At 53.3% G+C, this 20,825-nt stretch overlaps 1 long non-coding RNA gene across 1 annotated transcript; it reads left to right on the plus strand.

Moving 5' to 3' along the window:
* The first annotated feature begins 1,083 nt into the window (after positions 1-1,083).
* Positions 1,084-19,059, plus strand: LOC124244185 (uncharacterized). Its single transcript, XR_006889907.1, has 2 exons — positions 1,084-1,341; positions 17,132-19,059. It is a non-coding gene; the product is annotated as an uncharacterized LOC124244185 (long non-coding RNA).
* The last annotated feature ends 1,766 nt before the right edge of the window (positions 19,060-20,825 follow it).

A 20,825-nucleotide genomic window follows, 5' to 3' on the forward strand; every position in this document is an offset into this window, starting at 1 on the left:
TCCTCCTGTGTCCACCGTCTTCTTCCTAGTCTCTTCTCCTCATGGACTAAACCCTTAAAGGAGCCCTGGCCATTGTCTTAGGGGTGTTTTGGAGCAGTGGAATTGGACACTGTGCCCAACTCGCCCTGTTTCCAGAATTCACCCCAGCGAGTTGCGGGTGTTGTGAGGTTTGGGAACTGTGGGTGCAGTGCTGCAGCAAGAACAAGGGGTTCTCGGACGTCAAGGCCGTGTTGGGTGGGGTGTAGATTGGCGCTCCTGGAGAGGGACTTCCGACTCCACCGTGGAGACCCAGTCCCCCGATACCAGGCTGTGCGTGAGGGTCCCAGGGAAGGGTCACAGTGATGGGGTCCCACTGAGCGGTCACATTGAGGCGTCACAATGAGAGGTCCCAGTGAGGGGGTCACAATGACGGGTCACAGTGAGGGGTCGCTGTGGGATCTGACGTCGTGGCAGGTAGCACACACCCTGGGTAGGAGCTTAGTTCTGCCTGGGACTCTCTGCCACCGGTAACGACGGAGCCAGTGCCTACCCTTCCCTGCCTGGCGCGGAGGAGCAGAGGTACCCTCCTTCCCAGACTGCACCACACCAAACGCTCTGGACATTTTCTTGTCTTTGGATTTGCACCACCTCTTCCTGTCACGTATTCCTGGAAGGAACAGCCAGTTCGGAAGAAGTCCTTTGCATTTCCACTAAACTTCCCTTGTTCTTTGGGGTCTGAACTGCAGCATCTCCTTTGTCATCAAGCTGGGGCCAGAAGCTGAAGGCAGGCGCGGTCCTCCCCGTGCCCCTGGCAGAGTTTGGATCACGCGAATTTGGTGACATTCGTTTCTGCACACATCTGTGGGAATGCAGGTGACAAGCCAGATTTTTCCCTCATAGACCTGATGTTGCATAAATCCTAGATGGGTGTGCCCTTGCCACTGAGTCTCAGGCAGGACTCTCTCCAGCACCCTGAGCTGGGAGGGGGTGTGGGCAGGACACCGTATGCAGAGTCAGCAGCGCCCCCCCCCCCCGCCGCCACCGGATCCCTGGGTGTGGCGTCTTCCTTTCTTAGAGTCTTCATTCTCCCTTCTGTCAGCGGCAGGAACGGTGGTGGTCACTCCACATAGGGTTGTCAGGGGATCCAACACAACGGAGCGCCAAACCCGGATGCCCAGAATGTGGGGTGTGACCCCAGGAGGAAGAGCCCCTCTGACTGTGGGACGTGCCCTGGGCACGTCCTGCGCGAGAGCCCAGCTCTCTCAGTGCCGCGCTGAACCCTCCCGTCTGAAGGAGTGTCACATATTTGCAGGGGCTGCAATGTGGAGATGCATCGGTGGAAAAAATACAGGAGTTTTTCAGGTGAGACCGTACAATCCTGTTTGGTAGGCAATGCACATTCAGTGGGAAAGGGTGCTTAGGGTTACGTAAGAGTGTGTGGGTTTTTTTTTTTTTTTAATATCACGAATGAAGCTAGTTTTTTCCAAAGCCCTCTGAGTCACCCTCTTCCCGATAGCTGTGATGCCCTGCATGCCCCTGAGGTTGGAGGAGCTGTAATTCAGAAGCCATGATCGGTGTTGGAACCTCTGGCAGCCATTGCAGGCCCACCGTGTCTGTTTCTCAGCCTGAGGCCGGGCAGAGGAGGCACAGAGCAGCAGGGGCAGCGGCATTTCTGTGGACCCTTCCAGCAGTGCAATAACTAGGTTAGAGCGTGAGGGACGCATCTAATTAATGAGCCAAGTTACAATACCATCCCTAAACCATCATAAGCAGAAGTAAAATCACATTTCTGTCTGAGCAGAGCCTCATCATGTGTGGTGGAGACTGGCCGTCTGTGGAAAAACCCAGAACGTGGTTGCTCTCATTCCTCCTTTGATGCGATGACTCCATGTCCCAAGTCACCCAGAGCATTCTGGGAGGGGTCTGTCAGAAGGTCGTGGTGGTCTTTTGTGCAAGGCGACGCTGGTTGTGGCATTTATTTGGAGGGGTGTGTGTGTGTGCACGCGTGTGCGCATGTCTGTAAGATTTTTTTGAGACAAGCTGCTGTTCCTCTGCATTAAAATAATAGCCTAATTAATTTTAATATTCGCCTGACTGTGCATCTAAGTCCGTTGCAGGATGTGTCACAGGAGGAAAATACTAATAGGATATGTGCCAATTTGCAGTTTAAGTAAGGCTGCCTCTAATAGGAGTTGAAGAGCTCTGTGTTAACCCCCCACAATGGAGGGATCAGCCTTGGCGGCTGATTATTGAGCAACCTCCAGATACATTCACACAGCCTATTGAAATTCCAATCACCTCCTCGCACTATTCCCACCTATATAATTGTCAACTGGCCCTTATCATTATTAATTATACAAAATTGAATTTTTTTGAAGCGTGAAGAATGAAGTAATTTCGTATGCAAACAGTTAAAACTCTCATGTGTATTCTGATTACGTACATGTTGATAAATTCACTTATGATGAGTGACAGTGTGAGATTTTGGGGTCGGGCCGGTCAATCCATGGAAGACACTGATGAAAATGATAAACTAAATGCCAGAAGTGTCCCTGACGCATCTTGGGATGAAGTGTGCAAAATGTCAGCGTCTAGCCGATGTCTATTAATAACTAAATATGATTGTTTGTAATGAGCAGAGATTTTCATGGTGATTGAAGTGTGATTTCTTTTGCTCTTCCAGATGTCACTGCTTAGAAATTCCTATTGCTTTTTCCCTGATAAATGCATAATGACCTTTCAAACCTCTTAACTGTTAAAGGCCCTCTTATTCCTGGTACCCGAGTCAAGCAGGGGCTTGCGTTTCCTCCGCATTTTGGGCTGCCGTTCTAGCCTTGGTCAGAGTTCCTTTTATTCCTTTTACCCTCCGCGTCCTTGAGCCCCGGCTGTGGTTGCGGGTGAGGGTCCTCTTGGGGTGCACCTCCCTCTCGCCCCAGGTCAGTTTCCTTCTCGGAAGGTGAGAGTTGAGGCTCAGGGCCTGAACTGGCATGGCTCCCGGTTCCAGGGCCTTGGGACGCGGTGGGAGAGGAGGTCCATTCCAGACCTGCCCCTGGGAGACCCCAGGCCCCCTGCTGCCCAAGAAGAGAAGTGGGCGGAGTTCATGCACAGCTTGTCTGAGCCTGAGAGGAACCCCAGGCCCCCCACGGGTGAGATGAACACCAGGAGGGGCTGGACTCAGATCCCGGAGAAGCACAGGGCCATCTCCGACACCCTCGGTGGAGGAGAGCCCGTTGTGGGCCACACTCAGAGCGTCCGTGTGGTTGTGTACGGGGCACAGATACTGTCATCTTCACTCTGTGTTCGTGAGCTGAGTCTTTCAGTCAACGAATACTTTCATGGTGCATCCAAACACCCTCCCCGCACATGGGACCTGGGAGCGTCCCCTGCCACCCCAAGGACAGCAGACGCATGAGCAGATGAAGGCCCAGTGGAGAGGGGCTGAGTCTGTGCAAGACCCTCCTGGGGGAGGAGCTGAAGCTGAGCAGTGTTTTTCTGGTGTTGGTCGGACTAGCGGGGGAGTGGTGCTGCCTCCGTTCCTTCTGATCCTGTGAGTCTGGGCGGCCGGGAAGCTGGAACCGACTTTCTGCAAACACCCAGCTTTCCTGACGTCTGTGCTCCTCCGGCCACGGTGTGAGGAGTGTCGTCGTCCCTCCACCTTAGAACAGACTTGATGCTAAAGCGTCCTTTCTAGGGCGAATTCCCACGTCTAAGTTCTGACGACGGAAAGCGAGGACCGTCCCTTCGGTGGTTCGTAAACGGGATGCACGTATAGTGCTCACTGTTCATATGATGAAAATTTTAACACACGCAAACCCCTGGGAAGTTAAACATGAAGAATCGATGAGAACAAAGTAAATAACGTAGGGAACAGCCAGGACCATAAGCCAGCAGATCAGCAGGAAGCTTTGAGGGGACCGGGCGAGAGGTGCTGGCAGCCGTTGGTTCAGGAGCTCGCCCGCCTCCAGGCTGCCAAGTCCCACCGGCGCTTCCCCAGCCAAAGAAGAGGAATTCAGCGAAACACCGGTAAAGCAAGTCTGTGGCCTGTTGGGGTTAACTGTGTGCCCCTAAAAGATACATTCAAGTCCTAATCCCGCCGCCCATACCTGTGACCTGTGACCTTATTTGGAAGTAGGGCCTTTGCAGATGCCATCATGTTCAAGTGAGGTCACGTTGGATGAGGCCTAAGAGAAGAGGAGGAGAGACGCAGACACACAGGGAACACCAGGTGACGATGACGCTGGGGGTCGGGGTGACGTGTCTATGAGCAGGGAGCACCAAGGGCTGCCCCGTGGCCTAGAGCAGGGGGAAGCAAGGAGGGACCCCCCGAGCCTCAGAGCGAGCCTGGCCCTGCCGACACCCTGGTCTCAGGCTCTGGCCTCCCGACGGTGGGAGGGCACATTTCTGCTGTTTCAACCCACCCAGTTACGGTGCTTGTCACGGCTGCCCCGGGAAACTGACACATGGCCCAACTGGGCCAGTTTTGGTGGATTCTAACATGTTAAAAGTTTGTATCTAGCAGTTTTAAAAAGGAACTTCATTGAGATATAATTCACATACATACATTTCACCCATTTAAAGTGTGAAATTCAATGGTTTTTAGTACTTTCACAGATACGTGCAGCCATTATCACAATTTTAGAACATTTTAATCACTTCAAAGGGAAAGTGATGACCTCCTGCACTTACCCCCTGTGCCCCACTCCGCACCCTTAGCCCTGGGCAACCAGTAATCTACCTCTGTCTATGGATTTCCCCATGGCAGATACTTCCTATAAACGAAATCATGTAACCCGTGGTCCTTTCTGTCTGGTTCTTTCACTTAGTGTAACGTTTTCAAAATCCGTCCCTGCTGTAGATGATGACACTTCCCCGTATGGACTGTGTTTTGTTTATCTGTGTGTCTGTTGGTGAGCATTAGGGTTGTTCTCCCTTTTGGCTATTGTGAACAATGTGGCTGTAAATATTTGTGTACAAGCTTCCATGTGGACGTGTTTTCGTTTCTCTTGGGTGTCCGCCTAGGACTGGAATTGCCGGGTCATGTGCTGACTCTATGTTTAATCATTTGAGGAGCTGCCAGACTGTTTTCCAATCAGCTCATCATTACCTTCCCACCGGCAGTGTATGAGGGTTCCAGTTTCTCCACATCCTCGCCAACACTTGTCATCTGACGTTTTTGACTCTATCCATCCTAGTGGGTGGGAAGTGGTCTCTCATCGTGGCTTTGGCTTGCATTTCGCTAATGACTGCTCACGTGGAGCATCTTTCTGTGAGCTTCTTGTCTTTGACCCTCTTCAGAGAAATGTCTGTTCAGCTCCATTGCCCATTTTCTAATTGGATTGTCTTTTTGTTATTGAATTGTGAGAATTCTTTGTACATTCTAGACACCAGTCCCTCATCAGATATATGATTTGGAAATATTTTCTCCCATTCTGAAGGTTGACATTCTTTCACTAGCCACTTTTTGATGTTCTTTGAAGCCCAAAAGTTTTAAATTTTCATGAAATCTAGTGTATTTATTTTTCTTTTTGTTGCCTATGCTTCTAGTAGGATCTAAGACTCCTTTCCCAAAGATTTACCCCTAGGTTTTCTTCTAAGAGTTTTGTAGTTTTACCTCTTACATTTAGCTCCTTGATCCATTTTGAGTTAATTTTTGTATATGGTGTGAGGTAGCAGTCCAGCTTCATTCTTTTGCATGTGGCTATCCCGTTGTCCCAGCACGATTTGTTGAGAAGCCTGTCCTCTCCCCATTGCATGGTCGTGGCACCGTTGTCAAAAATCAATTGGCCATAGAGGTAAAGGTTTATTTATTGGGTCTTATTTCTATTTCATTAATCCCTATGTCTATCCATGTGCCAGTGCCATACTGTCTTGATTTCTCTTGCTTTGTAGTGAGTTTTGAAACCAGGAACTGTGACTCTTCCTACTTTATTCTTCTTTTTCAAGATTATTTTGGCTATTCTGAGTCTGTTGCTATTTCCTATGCATTTTACAGTCAGTTTCTCAATTTCTACAAGGAAGCCAGCTGGGATTCTGATAAGGATTGAGGTGAATCTACGGTTTGGGGAATATTGCCATCGTGACAATGTTGTGTCTTCCAATTCAGGAATATGGGATGTTTTCCCATTTATTTGGGTCTTATTTAATTTCTTTCAACAATGTTTTGTAGTGTTCAGAGTATAAGTTTTTCACTTTGTTTGCTAAATTTATTCCTAAGCATTTTATTCTTTTTGATGTTATTGTGAATGTAATTATTTTCTTAATTTCATGTTTTGGATTGCTTATTGCAATTGTATACAAATACAATTGATTTTTGTATGTTGATCTTGTATCTTACTACTTTTCTGAACTAATTTATTAGTTGTAATAGGGTTGTAGTGGATTTGCTAGGATTTTCTGTATACAGTTATCATGTCATCTGTAACTAGAGATAGTTTTACTTATTCATTTCCAGTCTGGATGCCTTTTCTTTCTTTTTCTTGCCTAATTGAACTGAGTACAACCTCCAGTACATTTGTGAGGAGCAGGGTGAGGGTGGACATCTTGTCTTCTTCACTATCCTATGGGGAAAGCATCCAGTGTTTCACTGTTAAGTGTGACGTTAGCTGTGGGTTTCTGTGTAGATGCCCTTTTTGAGGTTGAGGAATTTCCCTTCTAGTCCTAGTTTACTGAGTGTTTTTTTTTTTTTTTAAAGATTTTAATTTTTCCTTTTTCTCCCCAAAGCCCCCCAGTACATAGTTGTATATTCTTCGTTGTGAGAGTCCTTCTAGTTGTGGCATGTGGGACGCTGCCTCAGCGTGGTTTGATGAGCAATACCATGTCCGCGCCCAGGATTCGAACCAACAAAACACTGGGCCGCCTGCAGTGGAGCGCACAAACTTAACCACTCGGCCATGGGGCCAGCCCCTACTGAGGGTTTTTTATCAAGAAAAGATGTTGGGTTAGTCAAATACTTTTTCTGTATGTATTGAGATGATCATGGAATTTTTGTTTTTTATTCTATTGATGTATTACCATAATTGATTTTCAGATTTAAACCAACCTGGTGTCCCCAGGATAAATCCCACTTGGTCCTGGTGGATAACTCTTATTATATGTTGCTGGATTCAGTCTGCTGGGACTTTGTTCGGAAGTTTTGCATCCATATTCATAAAAGATATTGCGCTGGAGTTTTGTTTTCTTGTGATATCTTTGCCTAGTTTTGATATCAGGTAATACTGGCCTCAGAAAATGCTGCGTATTCTTTTAAAAAAATACTCCCCGGGGGCCGGCTCCGTGGCCGAGTGGTTAAGTTCGCGTGCTCCACTACAGGCGGCCCAGGGTTCGGATCCTGGGCGTGGACATGGCACCACTCGTCAGGCCATGTTGAGGTGGTGTCCCACGTCCCACAACTAGAGGGACCTGCAGCTAGGATATACAGCTATGTACGGGGGGTTTGGGGAGATAAAGCAGGAAAAAAAAATACTCCCCATCTATCTACTTAATAAAGTGCTTTAGAATTTTGCTAAGGATCAACATGAAATTTGCTAGTGTTGCAGTTACTGAATCTCCAGTCCACGGATCCAGGGGCAGAAGATAAGCTGGGAAGTGCCCTTGAAGTTTGTCAAGGCAACGGTCAGCTGCCCTCAGCACTGATAGCCATCAGCAGTGACACTTCATGGGCAGAAATGGCCAAACGGAGAAGGTGGCCTGGTGTGGAGGTATATGTTCTTCCTGGTATTGTGGCCAGGCATGCTCTGCTCCTGGGGGGGCAGGCCCTGGGTCCACGGTGTGAGGTGCTGTTTTCTTGCTGGTGCTCAAGTCCACATGTCTCCTGTTCTCTCCTATCAGAGCTGGTGCCCCGTGGGCACACTTCCAGACATTCCCACGTCCCTTTTAGGAAAATGCTGAGCAGCTCCAGGGACAAGTTGGAGCTAGAAGCTTCAGAGTTACTGATGATAAAGGAAAGAGATTCAGGAGCCAGGATGCCAGCCTAGGAGAAGAGAAGGATGAGCAGGCCCAGCAGACGCATCCAAACTTGTCTCCAGCTTCTTACCTTCTCGTCCTGTCTGTGCCATCTACACACCAGGAGGAATGATGCTCAGTGGCAGGAGGAGGAGGCAGGACTGAAGACCAATGGAGCCCAGTGTTTTTCTAGAGGGTGGATCCTGCGGAAAGCAGAAAAGTTGGGGGGAGGACAGAGCAAACGCCAGCCTTCTTAGTGGGAAAAGAACCTGGGAGGCTTTTTGACTCTGAAAAAAAGTGGAATCACAGACAGTTCTAGAGCAAGGCGTCTGGGTCAGCCTTCTACCCCCACCTAATTCACTGAGCTGCTTAAGCCAAAATATTAAGATTCATTCTGGAGGCCTCTCTTTCTCTCACTCTCCACACGCAAACCTCAGCTCATCTCACCAAGTCAACAGCACGTCCTGTCAGCTCCACGTTCAAGGTTGTCCTGAGCCCGACCACTTCCAGCCCCGGCACTGCCCATGCTGGGGACCGCCCTCACTTCCAGCTCTGGCTTCTGACACTGGGCACGCCCTTGGTCTGGAAGGCTCTCCCCACTCTCCGGGTCAGTTCTGCCTGGATCCCCCTTCTCAGAGCGGCCTTCTGGTCCCCACATGGCCCCCAGCCTTCTCACCCTGCTGAATTTTTCTCCAAAGCCTTATCATGACCTGTCCTTGTCAATGACTATTCTGTTCCCTGCACTTTAATGTGACGTGGCAGGAATTTTGCTCATCTTTTCACAGCTGCTGTACCCCTCTGTTCACACGGAGTCTTGCATATATGTATTCCTGTAAACACTTGCTGAACGAGTGGAGGAACAAGGCTGAAGGCAAAACCTATCACGAGGCTCCTGGGACCTTCCCCCCCAGCCCCCGCGTCAGCCTCTCCTCCAGTGATCTTGTCTGGTCCTGCCCCTTTAGAGTGGGCCGGGAGGAGGCAGAGGCCTTGCTGCGCTGTATTCCAAGCCTATCGCTTTTAGTGGTTTTCTTTAAGATGAGCAGCTCAGAAATGTATTTGCCTCTGCTGTATGGATTCACTGTGAACGAGCATCAGAATTCCGGGGTTCCAGACTTGGGAAGATCTTTGATGGTGTCCAGGTCAACCTCCTCCTTCTACAGGTGACAAATCTGAGTCCCAGAGAAGTAAACTGGTTTGCCGGGGACCTGAGAGCCAGTGGGTGGTGGTTAGAGCGCTCTCCACTCCTGGTTGATTGGAGTTCCTCGATATGTATGGCCAAGCTTACAGTCCAGGATGGCATAGCTCCTTTGAAAACTGTCCTTCGGAGTTCGGTTGGGGAGGACAGCATGTGGGGCTAGGTAGAGTTGGCATCGTCAGCAGCTCTTCCTGAAGAGCGGAGAAAGGGCTTCACGCCCACCTCTCCTCTGGTCCTGGAGAAACCAGGGGTGGTTTTTGCTCACATCCAAACCTCCTGTGATCAATGAGCAAAGCCCGGGCTTCCTGAGAACATCCAGGGTGGAGATGACACGGAAACTTGCCACCTTCATGGAGCTGAGTCTGTTCCCACACTGAGAGCTGAATCCATATTTGTTGAGTGAATTAATGACTTTGTAATTTTAAGCCTCTGGCTCTCTTAGCTAATCCAGGAGTCCCGGGAAATTGGTCCTTGTGAAGTTTTGATCAAAGTGTCCTTAGGTCCTTCTGGAACAAGGAAGCATAGAAATAGTAATTTTGAAGATGGTGGAGGCCATTGCCAGGGTTGGGGCAGGAGGAATGTGCGCCCCACATTCAACAGACATTCGTCGATGGCCTACTAAGTGCAAGGCTCTGAGGATGCCACGGAGAACAAGACAGTCCTGCCGTAAGACAGTCCACGGTCCAGTGGCAGAGAGCAGCTCAGAGACTCCCTGCCATGATGAGGCACTCACCTAGGGATCAGCTAGTGAGGACGCTGGCTGGGAGGCTGACATCGCGACACGAAGCCAGTCTTTAAGGATTTGGGAGGGTTTCCTGGAGGGACCGGGGAGGGCATTGCTGTTGTCAGAACAGCCAGGGGAGGTTGTGGGATTTGGCGAGTTCTAGGAGCGGAGCGTGACCAGAGCAGAGCCTGCCTATGGGGAGGGCTGACAGCCAGCTGAGAGGTGGCTGGCGAGGTGGTGAAGGGCCTAGGATGCATTCTGTTCTACTATTTATGGATTTTTATTGAAGTATAAATGACATACAACCTCCTATTAGTTTCAGGCGTACATCAGAGTGATGTGACATTTGTGTATATTGCGGAATGACCACCACGGTGAACCTGGTCACCATCTGTCACCACACAGAGTCATGACAACCTTATTGACTACACTCCCTGGCCTTGGATGCATTTTATCAGGGAGAGAGAGCCGCGGACGGCCGAAGTGATGCGATCAGATTTGCCTTTGGGAGGATGGAGTGATGGAGGAGTGGACATGGCTTCAGCACAGGCAGTGGGAGACAGCCAGGCGGGATTTCTGTAAGCGGAGGAGCAGCCGAGCGCGACCCCAGGCAGTGGCAGTGCAGGTGAAGGGGGCGATGCGTGGGAGGAACTTAGGAGCAGAGGCAATGAGATGTGAGGACTGTTGGACAGGAAGATGGGGAGACGGAGAGAGAAAACTCTAGGAAGACTTTCTGTGGGCTTGGGGCCTAGGCGAAGGGGGGGGTTCCTTTATTTTGGAGGCAAACACAGGGGGCTTTGGGAGAGGAGCTCAGTTTTGCCACATGGAGTCTGGACTGTGGTGGGATTTCAGGTGGAAAAATCAAGTGTAGCCACAGGTCTGGAGGGGAGTTTGGACGAAGGACAGATGCCTGGACATCATCGTGCGTGTGTAGGGTTGGCCGCTGACCTAGGGGGGAAATGGAGGAGATGGGGGAGAGAAAACAAGGCCGGGTGGCAGACTCGTTATGGAGTTCCCAGGATCTCTGTCCGTGTAATAACAATCCTGCGGATTTGGGCAACACTTTTGATGTGACCAGAGCTTCTGCACACATTGTTTTATTTGTCGATATAACACTATAAACAGGTGTGTTTCCGTCTTTCCCGTGGTATTCTCCATCAATCTGTCATCAACCCTTCTGCTATTAAAGAACCACATGGCGGCCGATGTGCCTCCAGACGGAAGAGTGAGGAGCGGGTCTTCCTGCAGGGTCTTCCCAGGACTCTATCTCTCGTACAGGCGCTCTTACCTTCCAAAGTCCATGCATCCATAATTGCCCAGAAGCTTAACTTACAGAACGGATAAGACGGAGGACGGACTTTCTCGATGAGCCTAAGCTTCAGAACAAGGAGCTGACCCTGCTGTGTGTTTGGAAGCAGTGAAATATTCTGTCCCTGTCGTCTGTAACGAAGCCGAAGTGCAGGAAGGTCAATCTCCAGCATGGTGTAGTCTAGTCAGCATGGACTCGAGGGACCCCCGTCGGGGAGCAAGGGTGAAGGCCTTGGGGGCACAGCGGCCCACGGGGAGGGCAGGCGGCACCTGCTGGGGTGGGCCAGCAGCTCTGGCGAGGAACCCACTGGCCTTCCAGCCTCTGCCACCCGCTTCGCCTCTTCTCTGCCAAGACGGCTCCACCCTATCGATTGCTTTACTTGCATCAGTGTCTCTGTTTAGATCCTTTCACAGCTCCCAGCTGCCTCCAGGAAAATTTCCCCAGACCTTGGCCAGACCCCAACCCTCCACGCTGGGTTCCAGCTCCCCCTCCAGGCCCGTCTTCCTCTGGGGAAGCTGAGTGCCCTGCTCGGGCCGAGTAGGTTTGCCACGTGTCCTGGGGTGCCCCCCACCACGTGAACAGCCCCCGAATCTCCCCACCCCACCCTGCTGATCCCACACGCCCTGCTCAGGCCCTCCCTCCGCCTCCCTCCTTCCTCACCTTCTCCGCCCACCCAGCACACTCTTTGCTGGACTCTTGTCACTTTTAATAATCTGCTGCTCACTCCCCTGCCATGGTTATTAGGATGCTTTGGGCCCCCTGCCTTTGACCTCTGTTACAACTTTCTGAAGGGCAGGAACTTTATTTTACGTCTCTGAACCCTCACTGTACCTAGTACAGCGTTTTGCTCCGAGAAGGTACTTACATAACGATGAATCAGAAGGAAAAACCCTCGGTGGTTGGGAGAAGTTCTCCTCCTGGGATGAATGTGCTACATCTTACCGGAGCTGGTCTGAGCATAGGATCCAAGTCACAGAGTCTCGCGGCGGGGGTGGGAAGGAGGAATGAGGGGCAGGCCGTCCAGCTCCCTGAGCACTGTGGCGGGAGGGCTGACACCCTGCATGTGTCTCACTGGGGCCGGCCCACAGTCGCCCACCTACCCTCATGGGTATGATTCTGTGGTTTCCAGGAGACGAAAGAAAAAATGGGAAGAAAACCCCGCAGATGGAGGCAGGTCGGGGCAGGGTCCGGCTCTGATAGCTCGGCCTTCTTTATGCCTGAGGGGACCTCTCATTCTTTTTTCCTTGATTTAAGGGATGTGTGAGTATTTCAGGGGGTGAGGAAGGAAGGAGGAGGACCCACTCTCGGACAGGTGGGCCTGAAACGAGCGTATCCACCCATTCATTCACCCAGCGGGGAGACAGGGTGCCCACACCCACCACCCAGGCACGGGCCGGGCAGGCGGCCGCCACCGGCTCCACGCCTGCTGTGCCCCCTCGAGCCTGGCATTTTGTGAATGAAGGCAGATGGCTGAGCCTCGTGGCTGGGGAAGCGGGCGGCGAGGGTGGCGCTGGGCCGGGGACTGGGAACTCTTGCGGCTCAAGGCTTATTAGCAGCATCAATCATCGGCAGTGTCATTTCCAAACGCCCTCTCCTCACCTAATTTGCTAAACCTAATTCTTTATCACACCCGGAAGCTCGGATGAGAGATGGGAGTGCTAATGAGTGTTGGCTTGCCGGCTCTGCTGGGCGGGCGGGCGGCCTCAGTCTGGAGAGGGTTTTTCTCCCCCAGATCGACGGTGATGCCCTCCCACTCAGCAGGCGCCCTTTCATTCTGACGGGGGTTTCAGGGCCTGAGCAGCCACCGTGCCCTGCCTGGCACCCTCCCAGAGGCCGGCTCCCAGTGGCTCGCTGGCCTCACACCGGGAAAACACTTTCGCAGCCTGGAAAATATCTGCTGGCATATTCCCTCCCTACTGTCCATTAATCTTGCCACCAACACCCTTTTATGTGGTTGGAAAAATTGAAATGAGCTGGGCGGGGGGAGGCGGGGGCCAACCCCTCCTAGGCAACATTTACGGTATTGACTCCCATCGTTGACCGTGTGCACAACCACCCGTCTGGGTAAATCCGAAGCAGCCTATAAAATTAGGAAGATAAGTGGCCATGGAGAAACCATCACATCTGATTCACCTGCCATGGAACCTCGACACGAGGAAGGAAAAGCCCTCTCTTCCAGCGCCCACAGCCAGCTTGGCCCCCAGCCCAGGCCTGACAAAGACAGGCACAGAACCACAGCGGTCAAACCAAAACGGATAGGACTGGCGATCGCTCAAGGGCCGGGACCTCAGCTGGAAATGACCTTCAGAATCCAAGGGGGAGCCTCCCAGGGGTGGAGAAAGAGCTGGAGGAATTCATTGCACGAGCGTTTAGTGCTGGCACAGAGCGCCATTGTCCATCCATTGTGGATCCATGTGTTACCCCGTCTGCTGGGGCGCGTGGGGTGGAACACCAGCGTCTCTGAGCACAGCGTGCTCACGAGGCCGCATGGGGGCTTCTGGAAATGAGCTGGGGCTTGGGGGGCCATCATTCCGGGTTTCTTCTCAGCAGAAGAGGACGTTCGTGTCAGGTCCGAAGTTAGCTTTTCCGTTTCCCCTGGCGGCTGAAACGTTAGGCCCTCTGAAGTGAAGGAGTCTTCATTCTGTACAAAAACAAGGTCGCGTTCGATGAGGCTGGGAGCAAATGAAGTGTACGTGGGATTCCCTCTGAAAGAAAAGCACCCAGACCGAGCCGGCCCATCTGGGCTGGAGCAGGAACCTGGGCTGCGCAGAGCCTGGCCACATCGTTCTGTCACTGGCTCCATCCACATGGCCATGAGACGGAGGATTTGGATAAAAACTCTTTCCCCATTGTGGCCCTGGGCTGGACTAGTTCTGACCTACCCATGCGTGCAGATGCCGCCCACCTCGCAGGGTAGCCAGGTGACTCCCCCCGAGGACCTCCACTGCCCTGTGGCGTGAGTGCAGGCCTGGTGACCAGCGGTCAGCCGGCAGGGGCAGCCCCAGGGTCAGGCTCTGGATGGACACACCCAGGGTGAGGCAGGTGTTGTGTTTGTCACCTGTGTGACCCAGGCAGTCACTCCCTCACCTGTCTGCACCTTGATGGACTTGTGTGTAAAATGGGAGCGGTATTGGCTGCTCGGCATGGCTGCAGCAGAAATGTGAGGAGACACTGCTGGTGCAGTGCAGCCTGGGCAGAAGGCGGCTTCCTCGTCCATCTGGTGGCATCTCCTGCAGCGACGGGGCCCCACAGGATGTCTCGGGGGGCCCCACAGGGCATGTGACAGGGGCGTGTTCTGAAGGGTTGCTGCACTGGCTGGCGCACGTGGCTAGTCTCATGGCAAGATTCACAGCTGAATTCTCTTCTTTGCAAACGTATCGTGGGCTGACGTGCACTCTACCCAGTGAGCTGCTGCTCTGGGAACTGGGACCCACAGCTCAGTGACAAACCATCACACAGTCCATGGAGATGTCTGCACTGGGGGCACTTCTGGGTGACATTTTCTCCCTTTCCCCAAATAGAGCCTATGTTTTAACCTGGGAGAGTCACATGGCCCCTTTGGGCCCTGACATCCTCAGCTGTGTGCACATGCGTGTGCTTCATGTGTGCATGTATGGGTGTGTGTACACACACCCCGTATGTCCATGTATGTACACAGTGCATATGCGTGTGCATGAGCATGCAGGCAGGCGTGCACTTCTTGTGCACATGTGTGTCATGCATGTTAACACGTGCATGTACCTGCATGCAGGTGTGCATATGTGTGGGCATGTGTGTGCATGTGCATGTGTGGCAGAGGGAGGGGGAGTGTGCCCTGGGGGTGGACACAGATGACCTCTACAAGATCTCCCAGACCTGGAATCCTCCTATTTCACTAGTTTTTCAATCAGCAAGTATCATCCAGCGCCTCTTCTCTACCAGGCCCTGTGCTAGGAGCCCGGAGCTCAGCTGTGAACCAGACAGGGTCTCCACCCCTCTGAGTCCCTCTCTGCCCACCCCCAACTTCTGCCTACTCTCACCTCCGTTCATCGCCTCCCTCTTCTCTCCCCATCTCCTCCCCTCTCCCCAGGGACTCAGCTCTTCCACTTTGGCCGCCCTGGCTCCTCGTGCCTCTGTCCATGTGGGCTCCAAGGCCTCCGTGTCCCTTCAGCACGTTGTCCGGTGAGGGTGACGGGACAGCCAGCTGCAGCGAGTGCCCCTGGCTGGACTGCATGCCCTCCACAAACTGATCCTCAGGGTCTAGGAAACAGGGTACGGAGGGCAACCGAGGGGAGACCACTCCTGGGCGTCCACCTCTCTTGGGTTGCATTCTCCACGTTAGGATGCTGAGAGACCCATCCTCGTCAGCCACATGTTTGTTCCAGAAAAGGAAACCACACGGGCTGAGGTGGTTGGAGGGTGTCCTGGCGATTGTGACCCCTTGCATTGTATTTTTAAAGCTGCCGCAGCCTTTGTCCTGCTCTGGAGCATCGCTGTGCGGATGGCTGTTCCTTTGGGGCGACCGACATAATAACGGCGCGTTTGGTGTCATTAACAGCCCTCACCTTGGTACGGTGCTCCCCAGTTTTCGACGGACTTCCACACATTTCACTTGTCGTTAACCCGTGTGCTTCGAACCCCAAGGCGCGACTTCAGAGGCGCTGTGGTCTCTGAGACTCCCGGTGAGGTCGTTCTGGGGGACTGAAGGCACGCTCGGAATCGCTGCTTCACATAGGCACTGGAAGGACATTGTTCCTGAGCCTCGGAGGGGGCGGATCCCTTAGCAACGGTCGCGTCTACGGAGGGAAATGGTCAGGAAATGGGTCGATTTAGTTAACATTTTGGGTAACTGCGAGTTACTACATTTACCATCGATGAAGTACCAGTTTCTGAAGAATTAAGATGCAGACGATGCCTATTTCCAAATTGCAAGCTTGGAAATAAGTCACTTGTCTGAAATTATAGCGCATTTTCCACAAAGACAGCGTCATGGATGGTGCTGAGATTCCCAGGCCGCTCCCAAAAACCCTTCACAGTAGAAATCAGCAGGCCTGAAATATCAGCACTGAGACAAAACAGAATACAGTGGCACAGGACAAGGTTTCTAAAGAGTATTTTGATGCTCGGCGGTCAGAACAGGCGGTTGGAGCGCGGGGCTGCGGGGAGCCTGGGTCCCCAGGGCTCTGGAGGTACAAAGCCCTGATTCGTTCAGACATGGCTGCACGTCAAGATTTATGGCTCAACTTGGTTTTGTATAATGTATTATTGACTTTGTTCTTAGGCTTTTCAGCAACAATTAGAGAAGTTTTTAATTTCAGAGAGGGAGAAGGGAGAAAACTGCAGAGGTGGAGATTTTCCCCGAGAGCCCGGGGTGGGGGGATCCGCAGAGGCGGGTGGATAAGAGAGGATCCACGGGAGACGCGAGGGAGGAGGCCTTTTCTTGCCTGTGTTCACGGTGCCTGTCCTGTTCCGGGCACAGGGAGACCACATCCTCCTGCCGCCAGGGAGCTCAGGGGGCCGCGGCCGACCTCCAGCCTCGAGAAAGTGGGCCATTTCCAGGCCTGGCCTGACATCGTCCCGGGACGCTCCGGCTCGCTCCTGCCTGCTGCAGCCACGGTGGCCCCACGGGAGGTGGTGGTGCTTGATCTGTGGCACCCCTCTGTAAAATGTGCCATTTTCACTCGACGTGTTCAAGATTTTTTTGGCAGTTTGACTACACCGGGCCTAGGCAGATTTTCTTTGTATTTATCCTGTTTGACGTTTGTTGAGTTTCTTGAAACTCAACATCTTTTTTCAAATTTGGGAATTTTTGACTATTATACCTTCAAATATGTTTGCCCATTCTCTCTCCTCTTTTTCTGGGACTCTGGTTCCACGAATGTTTGACCTTGTAATATGGTCTTGCATGTTCCTGAGGTTCTTAGTTTTCTATTGCTGCATAACAAATTAATCCAAAATTTGATGGATTAAAACAACAACAATAATAATTTATTCTCTCTCCGAGGTTTCTGTGGGTGAGCAGTTTCACGGGGCACTGTGGGGACAGCTCGTCTCCCTCCACGACGCCTGGTGCTTCAGCTGGAAGACTAGAGGCGGAGGCTGGAATCATCTGGAGGTGCCTCCACCACGAGTCCAGTGGTTGGTGACGGCTGCCGGCCGAGGACTGCACTGAGCTGTTGGGGGGACACCCCCATGTGGGCTCCCTGTGGCCAGACCCCCTCACACGTGGGGGCTGGGTTTGGAGGGCTAGCACGTGAGAGAGGGGCAGGCAGGAGTCCTCTGGCGTGTTGTGACCTACCCTCAGCAGTTATCCAGGGTCACTCTGCTGCTTTCCTTTGGTCAAGAAAGTTGCAGAGGTCTGCCCAGCCGCTGCCCAGCTGGAGATCTGCATGGTGTTAGATTCCTGTTGGTTCGTCTCAGCAGGCGTTAACCTGGTTGATCTCAAACTGCGAACTCCATCTCTGAGTGGGCAGCTCGGCTCTGGTTGGCAGAGGTCGGGGCAGAGTTCACAGGCGCCCCTTCTGTCTCTCTCTTTTTTGGATTCTTCCCTCATTTTTCAGAGGCTGTGTTTGCCCTCAGCTCTGGAGTCCGGCTCTTCTGTCCAGAGCAACTTCTATTGCAGCTTTATTTGCCTTGTGGCACCAGCGACAAGCTGCCCTTAGGAGGCAGGCCGTCCATCTGTGCCGTTCTCTTGTTCCGGTGCCCACTCCCCTCCAGACCTGCCTGCCGTGTTGCACTGTCGACTGCCTCCAGCAGGGTTGCTTTCCCCTAGGGCTTGTAGTTAGGATCTACAAGACAGGCCATGTGGTAGGAACGTAAGTGGCCCCAAGGGAAGCAGCACTCAATGACCTCACCTTAAAGGTGAGGCACCTGCAGCCCTTGCTCCAGCTCCTCTCTTCCCTGCTTGTCGCCTTCTCCCCCTCCCCCCCCAACTGCAGGGACCTCTTTCAGACTGTCATGGGTGCCATGCTCTCCGCTCTCCTAAGGCCTGGTCCATGCAGCGCTGCCAGTTGCCCAGTTTCAGGGGCACATGTATATTTCTGTGATCGGAACTGTGCAGTGCACGTCCTGCACTACTGTCTGCAGTGGCCCCACTCACACGCTGTTCCGACTTCCTAAAGTTCCCTCCTCCATGCTTTCTCCTTCTGGCTGATACCCGATTTCAGCTAACGGCCGTGTCTTCTGTGAAGTCCCATCCAACCCTCACTTCCAGGTTAGGGCCCCTGTGTGCCATTCTCACCTCTCTTGAAGGCCTTATTATTGTTGGACCATTTGGGAGTAGGATGATGTATCCAGCGCAGGTGGCCTGAACTCCTGTCCCCACCAACTGGTGCGTGACTTTGGGCATGCTGTCTCTCTGTGCCTCAGTGTCCCCATCCGTAAGTGTGGGTAGTAACTGCACCTGCTCTGTGGGACGGGGTGAGGGTGCAGCGAGTCAGCACGTGGAGAGCACTGACAACACTCGGCACGCTGGCGGCACCTGTAAGTGTTAGCGCCTGTCCTTGCTGTCCTTCCCCGATCCCCTCGCCCGCGCACACCCCTCTCAGCAGGTGTGTCCAGAGGCTGGGTCGTCCTGGCACACTGAGATGTGTGTTACATGGGGGATGTGAATTGGGAGCCACTTTCCCAGGGTCCTGGCTGGGTTGAAATGGAGCCTGGACCCTTCACTGTCCACTCCCTCCAGGCTCCTCCTGCAACCCGCCCTGGCCACAGCGGAGCCTGGTCGGCCGAGTAGATGCACAATTGGGCTGCGAGCGCAGAGGGAGGCCCCATGCCTGCCCGTCCCAGGGGTCTCGGTGGCTGTGTCCGTCGGGGGGCCTGGCTCTGCTGCCCCCAGGAGAGCCGGTGACACACCAGAGGGAGGTTAATTTAACACATGCACAAATATGACAAGTACTTTTTTTTTTAACTAATAAAGCAGATTACTTATCACATGGCATTGAAGATTACTCAGTCTAAACTGAGTGAACAAGGGCTTAATTTTAACAAATAATTCTAAATTGAGCACTTATGAAAGGCAACTTTTTGTTCCCAAACCGAAAGGACACCTTCCTTCTTTTAGACAAAAAGAAATTCCTCAGTGAGTGGCTACTGCAGCTGACCACTTGCTGTGTGGAAAGTCACTAGCACTGTCCACTGCTCGTGCCCCTGGGGCCAGGTGGGTGGGGTCTGTGGTGAGCACCTTGGGGCTCTGCCCATGGGGGACAACGCAGGGGCAGAGACCAGGGGGTCCTGATGGCACATGGTTATAAATTCTGAAGAGAAAACTAGGAAGGCGTGTGTGTGTGAGAGAGGCAGAGACACACAGCGAGAGACAGAGACAGAGAGACAGAGTGACCATCAGTGCCGTGAGGGGACGCCAGGGGAGAGCTGCTGTGCATGGAGCACAGAGCTTTGCTGCGGCTCTGGGACGGCCGTGTCCTGTGTTTCAGAGGAGACTTGTGTGTCCTCGATGCCTGGCGTCCGCGGGCAGACCTGAGTGGTCAGTCCTGGCTGCGCTTGGAAGAGGTTCTGATCCCCAGCAGAGGACAGTCCCTCTGGCAGCGTGGCCAGGGGAGAAGGCACCAGGTTCAGAAGGGCCGTGGAGCTGGGGGGCTGAGGACGTGGCCAAGGCTTCTGTCCAGGTGAGGGGTGTTGGGGCTGCGCGCAGACTTGGTTAATTACACCGTCATCGCTGTCAGTTGCCACCATGAGAATAAGGCTCCCTGGGAGGATTGGGGATTGGGGCTGGGGCAGGTTTGATGCCAACTGGGGCTGTCTCCAGGTGTGAGAGGTGGGTGCCCGGGGGCTGCCCGAGGTGTGGGCAGTGGTCTGGGAGGGGCAGCGCCCAGGTGGGTGAGAGGCGGCCTCCTGGTGCAGGTCCCTCGTGGCGTGACTTGCCGTGGGTGGGATGGGTCTGGGGATAGCCTCACAACCCAAGGGCACGAGGGGAGGCCCTGGCGTCCCGGGCACTGGGGTGGGTGGGCAGCGGGTCAGTTGTCCATGCAACACTGCCCTCCACTTTCGAGCCGGCCCAGGGAGTGCCGGTGGGATGGAGGACCCTGCACTCCAGTTGACCCTCTGCGTCCGGACCCAGGGGGTCTGGCTGTGACCGCAGACTGCTGTACCTCCTTCCCCACCTGGTGCTGGTTGCCTCTTGGCTGCAGACAAATCCCCTAACTTTTCCACCCAGGGAAGGCAGGGAACCCCAGGGATGCAGGCACCCACGTGCTGCTCTCGCTTGGAGTGAAGACTGGGTAAGATTTATGTAAAGGGCCACTTGAGCTGGCCTGCGCCCATGTGCTCCATCCACGTGGGGTGTCATGGGCCACCACTCTGGTCAGGCTGGTGTCAGCTGGGTCCCCCCCCCCGGGAGGCACAGGCATCAGGAGGCGGGGGTGTCTCCTGCCCCGGCATCCGTGAGCCCTCTGCTTTCGCTGGAGGATGTAGCAGAAGGGCTGCTCTGAGACCACAGAGCCCAGATTAACGAGGATCCGCTTTCCCTCCTTCCTTTTGGAATACTCTCTGGTGGAGCCAGATGCATACTGCAGAGACGTGCAAGCTCGGTGTGGGGGACACACATGGTGTGGGGGGACCCACGGTGTGGGGGGCACACATGGTGTGGGGGGACCCAGGGTGTGGGAGGACCCATGGTGTGTGGGCACCCATGTTGTGGGGACCCATGTTGTGAGGGGACCCATGGTGTGGGGGACACATGG

The sequence above is a fragment of the Equus quagga genome, chromosome 8 (assembly GCF_021613505.1).
Source record: "Equus quagga isolate Etosha38 chromosome 8, UCLA_HA_Equagga_1.0, whole genome shotgun sequence".
In the NCBI taxonomy this organism is placed as follows: domain Eukaryota; kingdom Metazoa; phylum Chordata; class Mammalia; order Perissodactyla; family Equidae; genus Equus; species Equus quagga.